Source organism: Arachis ipaensis, chromosome B08, assembly GCF_000816755.2.
Source record: "Arachis ipaensis cultivar K30076 chromosome B08, Araip1.1, whole genome shotgun sequence".
NCBI classification, from domain to species: Eukaryota; Viridiplantae; Streptophyta; class Magnoliopsida; order Fabales; family Fabaceae; genus Arachis; species Arachis ipaensis.
The window spans coordinates 125726944-125738117 of NC_029792.2; the positions used below are offsets into that span (position 1 = coordinate 125726944).

At 28.3% G+C, this 11174-nt stretch overlaps 1 long non-coding RNA gene across 1 annotated transcript in view; it reads right to left on the reverse strand.

Moving 5' to 3' along the window:
- The window catches only part of LOC107613788, a 5861-nt gene continuing 2349 nt past the window's right edge, over positions 7663 to 11174 (reverse strand). Inside the window, exons 3-4 of the long non-coding RNA XR_002353086.1 lie at positions 8273 to 8354; positions 7663 to 7909 (exon numbers count right to left, since the gene is read on the reverse strand). This is a non-coding gene — a long non-coding RNA (uncharacterized LOC107613788). The remainder of the gene's footprint in view (positions 7910 to 8272; positions 8355 to 11174) is intronic.

Sequence of the window (11174 nt, forward strand, 5' to 3'; positions counted from 1 at the left end):
TTATTTTTACATTGTGCTGACTCTTGTTCTTTAAATGACGTTATCCCGAGGAGGACACCTAAAGGCGAGCCGTAATGGTCTCATCTTTGGCAAGCTTCTCCGGTTTTTTTCCATAGTTTTTCTCCATAGTTTTTTTTCGTTTTTTTTTAAGTATTTTTATTTTTTTATTTTTTTTTTTTGCTTTTTATGTTGGTTTAAAGTGGATTAATATATTAAGCTATTAATATTTCCAGGATTTTCTTACAAGCCAGAAACAACCAAAATCTACAAGAATAACCAGGATCATTCAAGGTTATGAACCACATTCATTTAAATCTAACTTTGACTCTTGGCCATCAGGATCTTCTAATACTGGTGCTGAGGATGGAAGAGAAAAAGTTGCAGGTGGACATTGTTTCTTCTGAAGTATCAAGGAATTGGTGTCAAAGGAATGACAAAGAGTGCCCCAATAAACGAGGAAATTCCACCTTTGCTTGAAGGAGGTGGAAAGTTAGAGGTGAGTTAATAGATGGTTTTAATGGGTATCTTGGCTTAATTTAATTAATACCAGAAAATAATATATATTGGCATAATTTAATCAATATCAGAAAACACCCACTGTTGTGTAATTTCAGGTTTGGCAAATCAATATAATTTTTAAGCATTTAGCATTTAAAAAATATATATATACATGATTTAAGCATTTAGCAATAGCATTGTTCACCAAAATTCTACTAACTTGCAAATTAAAAACTACAACTAAGTCTTGATTAGAAAAATGTTTGTTTATGAAATATAATATAATTAAACTTGGATGGTTAGTTTGCTATTGTTATAGCTACTTCATTGTTTAGTTTTGGAACCAATCCAAGAGATAATTTTCTGTTTTTACTTCTTAGCTTTTTCTCTATCTTTTTTAGGAAACAAGAAGAAAAAAGTGTTGACAAAGAGAACTAGTTGAAGTGAAATGAGATATATATGGTGTAGCAACTTCAAGCTTCCAAAGTCAAAAGATCAATGTAGATTTTAAGGTTTAGTATTGTAAGATATGAGTAGTAAATGTACCATGAACCATGAATTTAGACTGTGGATTGTAAGCCATTAATGTATATTTGGATTGTGGATCATAAAATTTGATATATTTATAAATTTTGTCTCTTTTAATTTCTATATTTCAATATAGATATTGTGGATATTTATGAATTTTGTCTATTTTAATTTCTATATTTTTATATAGATATTGTGAAAAACTAGTAAAAATATGTAATTAGAAAATTAGTAATAGTGACCGATTTTAGATTTTCAGATCAGACATCAGCGACCGATTTATTCAAAGACCGATTTAGCGACCGATATTATTTGGTTAGGGGTTGGTGACCTTTTTAACAAATTGGTCGCTAAAATCGGTCGCTAACGTTTAGCGACCGAAATTGGTCGCTATTTTCTGATTAGCGATCATGGTTTTAGTGACTACCGAAATGGGTCACTAATCTGGTAATTTCTTGTAGTGTTGCCAATAATAATACATGTGTATGCATGTGAATTTATGTACCTATACATACATATAACAAAAAGTATTATAAGGGTATAACATATTGTCATATTTTTTAACTTTTTACATTATAGTGTTAAAAAATTTAAAATTTTTGTGGGGCACGAATCCCACGCTTGTCAATGTGTATTCATTCATGTTTATAACAAAATTAATTTAAAAATTTATATTATTAATTAATCTTCTTAACATTATCGTTTTATTTTAATTTCTTCTTCCTTCACACATTATTCAAGCACATAACAAAGCATTATTACTATTATTGTTATCTTATTTTTTTTGAAAAATAAAATGAGACCACATTACTATCATAAAATCATATGTCGGATATTATTAAGAAAAAGTTGTAAATTAACAAGAGTCTCCAGTTAAACAGACGAAAGTTTCTGTATATAAAAAATTAAATAATAATTTTTTTACTTATTATCTTTAACGAAAAAGGTTTAATTTTTTATTAGCCCTTAATTTTATCATTCGTTATCTAAAATTTGAAAAAAATTTACCATGCATACCATTATATTTAACTAGATATAAAATATGTTGCACAAATAAAAACAATTAATTCTTATATATCATGATTCAAAAAAATATATTTCTTCTCTATGTATATAAAAATATAATTACATATTAGCGTAAAAAATATCATTAAATAAAAACTAATTTACAAAGTACAACGACTTGAGGGTATGATATTAAATTAGTTAAGTTAAAATTTTTAATGAATTACACAATTAAGACATAAATCCACCACATAGTAAAAAATAATACATATAAAACTAATAAATTACATAATATTTTTTTTTTGTTTTTTAAACACATATTGTATGTAAGTTTAGTTTCTTAAAATTTGAGTGGAGGGGGAGGGGGGGAGGGGGCGAGGCCACTACTCGCCGCCCTCTAGGTCCATCCCTGCACCCAAGAGACATTCTTCACACACATTAAGCCCTAAATCCTCAACTAACCATTCTCATTTCCAACCCATAATCTCGAGAACGTACACCCTAAACCCCAGTACATATGAACCCTCGTTTTCTCAAATTATGTATAAAACATTCTAAACCATTAAATACTACTCTTTTATAAAATCAAATTATTTACAAACCATAAACCCTTAAAATCCTAAATTCTCAAAAATATATACTAAATATTCGTCAATTTTAAATTAATATTTACTATTTTTAAAATTATAAACTAATTTAAAACAAAAACTAAATATACCTCACTAGATCTTAAACACTAAACTAAAAACCTTACACCTTTAACCTCTAAATCCTAACTTCTAAATATTAAACTCTCAAGAACATATCCTAAACCCAAATTCTAAATTTAAAATACCCCAACTCTAACCTAATCCTAAATTACAAACTTCAAACACTCAATCCCAAAAAAAAAAAAAACACTACGTAAAAATCCATTCAACCTTAGCAGTGCCTTTGTTTAACTTGTTTAATTAGCATGACTTATTTTAAAATATATTATGTAACATTAATTACTAATAGTTTTAAATTTAAAAATTTTAAATTATTCTTTTATTTAGTATTATTCTAAGATAAAATTTTTTGTTATTCATGACTCCATTGTTATGTTTATCTATATATATAAAAGGTTTTAATCTATGGGCCAATGTATACATATATAATAAGGCAAAACACGCATATAAACCAAGTGGATCAAGATTTTACGTAATTCTATCAAAGAGAAAAATATGACAAGGATCTACCAGGACGTTTCTATGTAGTTCGAATTAGGTACATTCGAATTTCAACAATCAATAGTAATTCGAATCACTCTTGTTCGAATTACACCAAAAGTGTAAGACATACTAGTTCGAATTGGGGTGATTCGAACTAGCAACCGGTTTCAGCACTCCTAATAATTCGAAGCATACTGATTCGAATTACTATCGAATTACATGTCCATGGTAATTCAAAATGCACCAATTTGAATTATAAGTGTTGTGTCTATAAATAGAGTTCGAAACAACCTCATTCGAACCACTATTCGAAACCCCTGTCCCACCAAATTCCAGAAAAAAATATTTCCAAACGACTCCAACAAAGGGTTGAACAGAATATTCAACTGATGGGGGATAATCTGGACCGGCTTTATCATTTGGATGGAGTCGTCCATATAGCCGGAGTTATCAACGAAGAGGTTAGTGCGAAAAACCCTTTAAGATAGGAATTAATGTGTTTTTGTTTAGATATTCTTGCCTTTCATATGTTAGAATGGTAGTCATTATTTAGCGTTGCTAAGTTAGATAGGATTGTTATATAAGTGGTTTTTGCTAGTGATTTATTAGTGATCACAAATAAATAAGATAGTGTGAGAAGTAAGGACAACAACGGGTGAAACCTTTTAAAAGTATGATTTTTTTTAACCATGAATAGTAATCAGTAATCTAAATTTTTATATGGTAATGTTGTTCTTTTTTTTAAGAAATATGACTTAAAGATATTTGCTCAATAGACCAAGATCGAAATGCGATAGAAGAACTTCTCTACCCATTTCATGCCTTGCAGTCCAAGTTTCTGTATTATAAAATTCAGGAACTCATCGAAACTTGTTGTGGGTCTCAAAAAAAATACTCAGGGGATCCTTATCAGTGAACTTCACATCAGAGCATGTTTTTTTCTTGATGGACCCTCTATAATACACCAACACTAAAACACTCTTCTCACTAGCCATTGTGTTTCACTCTAATGAGAAGAATTCACGTTTATACCATACTTATACACATCTGGTTTTTCATAATTCGAAACAGCTAATTTCGAATTATATGTATATAATTCGAATAAACTATATTCGAAATACATTTCGAACTGCTTCCCTTATAATTCGAATCGGTTTGATTCGAACTGCTCCATAATTCGAATTAGTTGAATTCGAACTACCTTGGATTCCATACATGCATAGTTCGAATGAGATAAATTCGAATTACATCCCTAGTAATTCGAATTGACTTGGTTCGAATTACTTGTGGTTTCCTAGTTCGATTTACTTGTGGTTTCCTAGTTCGATTTAGGCTGATTCGAATTACATAGAAACATGCTTTTGGGTGATCCCTATTACGTTTTTTGCTTTGGTAGATTTCTGTAATTTCTTCTTCCATTTAGTTTAATATTGTGATTTGCCTTATATAACATAATATGAATTTTTAAAATACATATATAATTTAGTGTAATTACATATATTAATATAACATATATCAAATAAATCTCAAATGATTAATTTAATGTATGAAAATGACAACTGCTATAATATAATTACAAAAATTATTCATAATTTTATTCTCCACTTTATTATATTATTAAGATATTAAATAATCATTTTAATATTATTGTTTATAGAAGTCTAAAAATAATAAATTGTATTTTTTTTATCATGTATAATATTAGAAACGATTTTTTTGATGATTCATTTTTTTAAATCTCATTCGACTATTTGAATTTCAGGATACTGTATATATCTAATATCTTTTTTTTTTAACCCTTCTTAATTAAAAAAGACAATCAACTAACTAACTGTAAGATCACTTTATCTTTTGTTAAAAATATAGTTAAAAAGACAAGAAAATAACCCCTTAAACTGATCTAGACATTTTAAAACATAAAAAATTTGACATAGAGAAAAACACAAACTACTTCTAACAATGTACTCAAATATTAAAGATAATGAGGCATGCATTATTTATACCCATATGTCCAATCCTTTTTTTTCCTCCACACCATTGGATCTTTTACTCACAGCTCAACCAAACATGATCCCATTCTTTTTAGAAGATTATCATTTTGACCAGACTACCACATCTACATGTCCATTATCAAAGGCCCATCTAGGTAATTATTTAATGGCCCCGCCTATTTAATAAAAAATATTATTAATTACACCAGTTATATTATCGTTAACTGTATTCATTATCATCTGTAAATCTTTTGCTAAGCACGAACAACTAGCACAAACTCTGCTAAGTGCGGGGTTTACGATGACTTTTCTTAGCATCATCATCCAGTATTTTGAGAACGACAATACTTCTTTTTAGACACGTGTTCTAACTATAGACAATACACGTATCATCAGCGAGTGCGGATGGATCTTACATTCAGTACAATCAAATTTTTCTTAAATATATTGTGACAAAAATTTGCATATAGCTTAGACCTTAGGGTGTATCATTATGAACATTTTGATAACTACAAAATAATTTTTATTTTTGGAACTAATAATTTTTAATATTGAATTAGGCTTATTCAATTTTTTTTACTAGTGTTGGAATCTATCCTTTTATATTTTTAAGAGATACCATCATAATACTAATATACATAGATGTGAGAAGTCTCGTTAATTGCTAGCCAATTTTTAAGATTAAATTATATTTATATTTTTTGATATAGTTATAGAGTTTCTTAAGAACATTGGTTAAGAGAATAAAAGAAACCAAATTGAATAAATTGAATAATTAACTTATTCATCTATTTAAATAAGTATTAAAAATTCGAATGTTGTCTTATATGTAATAATTTATTGATTATTTTTAAATAAAATTCAGATTTACAGTAGATTAATTCTTGACCAATTAGACTAGAAAATACTATAAATATCCAAAAGAAAGTGAAAGAAATTTTTTTTTTTGATGCATTGAATAAATAAAAAATTTAAAATATTAGTATTTATTTTATATTTTTAATAATTTTTTTTAATAGTATCTTGTCTATAAGACACTCGTTAGAAAGATCCATATAATTAGCATTAAGCATATAAAATTCAACATTAGGATAGGGATGATTATAGTGCGCTTTAAGCTAAAAGTGCTGCTAATAATTAGCCATAACACCACAAAATAATTAAGTAGCTAAAATAATTAACTGTTTATTATTATTATTATCACATCATACAATGCAAAGAGAGAATCCAAGAGTTTGACCGAGAGATACATATATAAATTATTGTTTCTTGGATGTGAAGTATTCGTCATTATTGTTTCTTGGGCAACATTTACATATTCATTAGAGACTCACAAAAATAAAATGAGATGGTATAAAATGTCAATTTTGACAAACAGCTTCAACCAAATTCACATGCAGCCTGTAAAATGTCACAAGTGAACTATGCATACAAAGGATCACAATCTCATTCCCTTATATAGGTATCTACTCATATTTATTGCAGCTACTAAAAAGAAAATATTAACAAAATTTGCTCAATTTCCCCCTCTGAAACTATGGTGTTATTCAACATAGCCGGTGCACAAATATAGTGCCTGAGATAGATATGTATCTAAATGAAACTATTTTTTATTTGAAAGATAAGATTGAAGCATGCATTAGAGACTATGTTACATATTTAAGTTTTTTATTAACTAAATTTAATTAAATTGATCTAACATAACAAAAATTAATTATGACTTATATTATTTTAAAAGAAGGTAAGAAATTTGAAAAAGGAAACAAAATTAATTATGAAACGCACAAACAAGATCGAACAAAAAAGGCAAAAAATTCGAAAAAGGAAACAAAATCCTATGAAAAAAGGAAGTTATATATTCGCGTGTTGATTGATTTAAAAGTCTGTTAAAGAAGCGCGTGAAACACACATGTCATAAGAGGCGCGTTTAAGGGTAAAGGACTTGTAACACTTGTAAGTGTTAATCGCTTGTACACGGAGATTATTCCTTATTATTATTCACTACAAGAAATTACCATAATAGTAACCGATTTAGCAACCGATTCTGGCGGTCGCTAAATCCTTGGTTGCTAATTTAAAAATAGCGACCAACTTCGGTCGCTAACCGTTAGCGACCGATATTAGCGACCGATTTTCAACTAATGCTACCAAACTAGTACCAAACGATATTGATCACTAAATCGGTCGCTAATAAAATCGATCACTAAATGGCGACCACTTTTTTGGTCGCTAAGTTGGTTGCTGAGAAAATCGATCGCTAAATCGGTTGCTAAAATTATCGGTCGCTGATGTCTGACCTGAAAATCTAAAATCGGTCGCTAAATTGGTCATTGTTACTGATTTTCTAATTATAGATTTTTACTAATTATTCCTAATATCTATATCGAAATATAGAAATTAAAAGGGACAAAATTCATAAATATTCACAATATCTATATTAAAATATAGAAATTAAAAGAGACAAATTCATAAATACATCAAATTTTATGATCCACAATCTAAATATACATTGATGGCTTACAATCCACAATCCAAATTCATGGTTCATAGTATATTTAATACTCATATGTTACAACACTAAACCTGTAAATCTACATTGATCTTCTAATTTTGAAAGCTTGAAGTTGCTGCACCATATATATCTTGTTTCATTTCAACTAGTCCTCTTTGTTAACACTATCTTCTCCTTGTTTCCTAAAAAAGATAGAAAAGAAAGATTTCCTCCACGGTTATTTATTTAAAAAATATGTTACTTTTTTCACACGGTTATTTATTTAAAAAATTCATAACTATTCAATAAAGATTTCCTCCACAGTTACACAGCATCAATCAAGACCAACACTACTCAAATTCATTATTGATCTCTTGAAAAATCACATTAAACCACAACTCTTTAATTTAAACTTAACTCAAACCTCAATCCAGATAACACCATAACATTTAAGTGTGACTTTGAAATGTTTTTTGAGTGCTGTCAATGTCATTAATTAATTTAAAGAAAGAAAACTCATTAAAGATATTCCCAGTTGCAAGCATGAGAGGGTAATGATATCATACCTCAAGAGGAGACAGATCTTCCAATCAAAATTGTTGCACCCTCACTCTTGGTAGTTGAAATAAACTTGCGAACTTTGGGATACTGAAACAACCAAACAGTTCAAAATTTAGATTTTTGCTAAATGCTTAAATCATTCATATAGATTTTCAAGTTACAAAACAAGAAAGAGTGATAGTTTGACTTGTTGATTTTGAAATCTATTCTTAATATATAAAGGTAAATACATAAATTTATCCACATTACTTTTAAACTATTTCTCTTATTTTACTCACGCCATGTCAGTAATATCGCTTACTTGGCAAAATTTTAGAATCAACTACTCAATTTTTGCCAAATCATCTATTATTTCCAAATCAGCAAAAAAATAAAATATACAAAACCAATACAATAATTACCAACGACAATAATTAGAAATTAATAGTGTCTAACCAAATTTGTAACTTACAAAGACATTAAATTCATCTTCCTATATTTATTTTATTTTACGGTTGTAAATAAGTAAATAAATTTATAACTCCAATAATTAATATATTAATTTCTATTAATAAATCATTCAATGTAATAGATTATAAATATTCAAATTTCATACTATTTGAACTACTTATATAAGTCTCTTATCACTATTCTTTCAAATTACATCAAATTTAGCACAAAAAATCTATTTCTCAACTACACAACATCTCAAACTTAATGTAGATAACTATGTTGAATGTGAAAAGTGTATGAAAAAAGCATATAAAAATAGAGATAACTACATTGTGGCACATGTAATCAAACACCACAATATCCAACAATAAGGTAACTCTATATACTTTTCATAATTCCATGTATCAAATTATTAGTTACTAACCCAATACTTATTTTAGGTTCAAAATTCAATTAAAGGTTTCTGATCAAAGTGGTACAACAACTTTTGTACTATTTGATGGCGAAACAAAAAAATTATTGGGTACAAGTGCTTCAAATCTAATGGCACTCCAAAAAAGTAATGACATTAAAGCACCACCCCAATTGAAAAATGTGTGCAACATCACTTATATTTGAAGTCAATGTAAATGTTTTTAATCTTAAAGAAAGTTCTTCTCAATAATACACTGTTACCAAGACATTTGTTCTAACCAAAAACACTAAATTTCAACCCTCATTTGTTACCAAGACATTTGTTCCAACCAAAAACACTAAATTTCAACAAATAAAACAGGTAATACTAAAAAAAATCACTTATTTTAGTTATTTTAGACATCATTTTTATTTCTAATTTAAATTATTCATTGATTATGGGAACCAACTTCATCAACACTCACATACCCATCAAGAGATTAAGGAGAAACAAAACTATACAAATTCAAGACACAATTTCGGAAGAAGAACATATTTGCAAAGATGGAACAAACAACACAATAGAAAGTGCAGATAACTTAATAATTCATAGAGAACATGCATTTACAAGAACTTACATAGAAAGAAGAAAGTAACAACTCTAACAATAACCAATAAAAAAAAAGGAGAAAGAGCGCCACATAAGAAGACATGCAAAAATCAAATCACCAAATAAAAATGTCATTTTGTACATACAACTCTAATATCCAAATCTTTTGTACTACAAATTATTTTAAATAAAATACCTTTTAAATTTAACTTTAGTTTACACATTTAATTTAATTTTACAAAACATAACAATTTTTAATATTTATTATATACTATCATTAATTTACTGCTCCGCGCATCGCGCGAGTCTCATTCTAGTTTATAATAACAAAGGAAGATAAAAAAATAATTTAGAGGGAAAAATAAAAAAGAAAACGAATTTTTTTACTAAAGATAAATAGAAAAATAATCAAATAATAATTAATTCCAAAATCTATCTAACACTAAAGTATCTCTAATAGATCTAATAGTATCTACTATCTAGCTGCATATGCTACAAAGTAGACAAGGTAGCAGGGAAAGGTGTGAGTAAATAATCATAATATGTTGCCATTTATATATATCAAGTGCATGCAGTCGCTAATTTCTCATAAGAAGAAAGAGAAATTGAAATTGATTTTTATTTGGGAATTGAGAATACACTATGATTAGTAAGGAGACTCTCCAATGACATTTTCAGGGGGTCATAGAAACAAATGGTCAAGCTAGCTTATTCACTTTTACTTTCAGCTGAAAATTTCAACAAAACGAAAAACAAAATCAGTAATTGTGGTAGAAAATTGAGATAAGGATCAAGCTAATTCAAAATCATATATATTTGATTGAATTAAAATTGAGACATATGATAGAAAATATATACCAACATAATAATAATGGAGGGGTTAATACTCAAATTCGTCCCCGAAAGATTACGCGATCTTCATTTTCGTCCCCGAATGATTTTTTTAATCAAATTAGTCCCTGAAAGATAAAAAATAAGTCAAATTAGTCCTCTTGTCAGTTGGGCGATGACGTGGCACGTTAAGTGCCACGTGGCATGATGACTTGGCACGCCACGTGGCAGGTCAATGCCACGGTCAACGCCACGTGGCATGTCAGCGACACGTGGCACGCCACGTGGCATGTCAGTGCCACGTGGCAGGTCAGTGACACGTGGCATACCCAGGTCAACGCCACGTGTCACTTGACATGTAAAAAAGATTTTTATAGTCAAAATAGTCCTTGAAAGTTCAGAAATAAGTCATTTTCCTCCCTCAAATTTTAAAAATTAGTCAAACTAGTCCTTATATAATTTTTTTTTATTTTTTCTTCATAATATTAAATTTGAAATATTTTTTGATACTACTAATTTTAATAGAAATGTAATTGACAAACAAAACATTAGTAATCGTATCTTTTCTTCTTAAAAAATTTTTCAATAAAATTATCTCTCTCCTTTAATTCTTCTCAAAATCTCTCTTATTCTTTTCTATT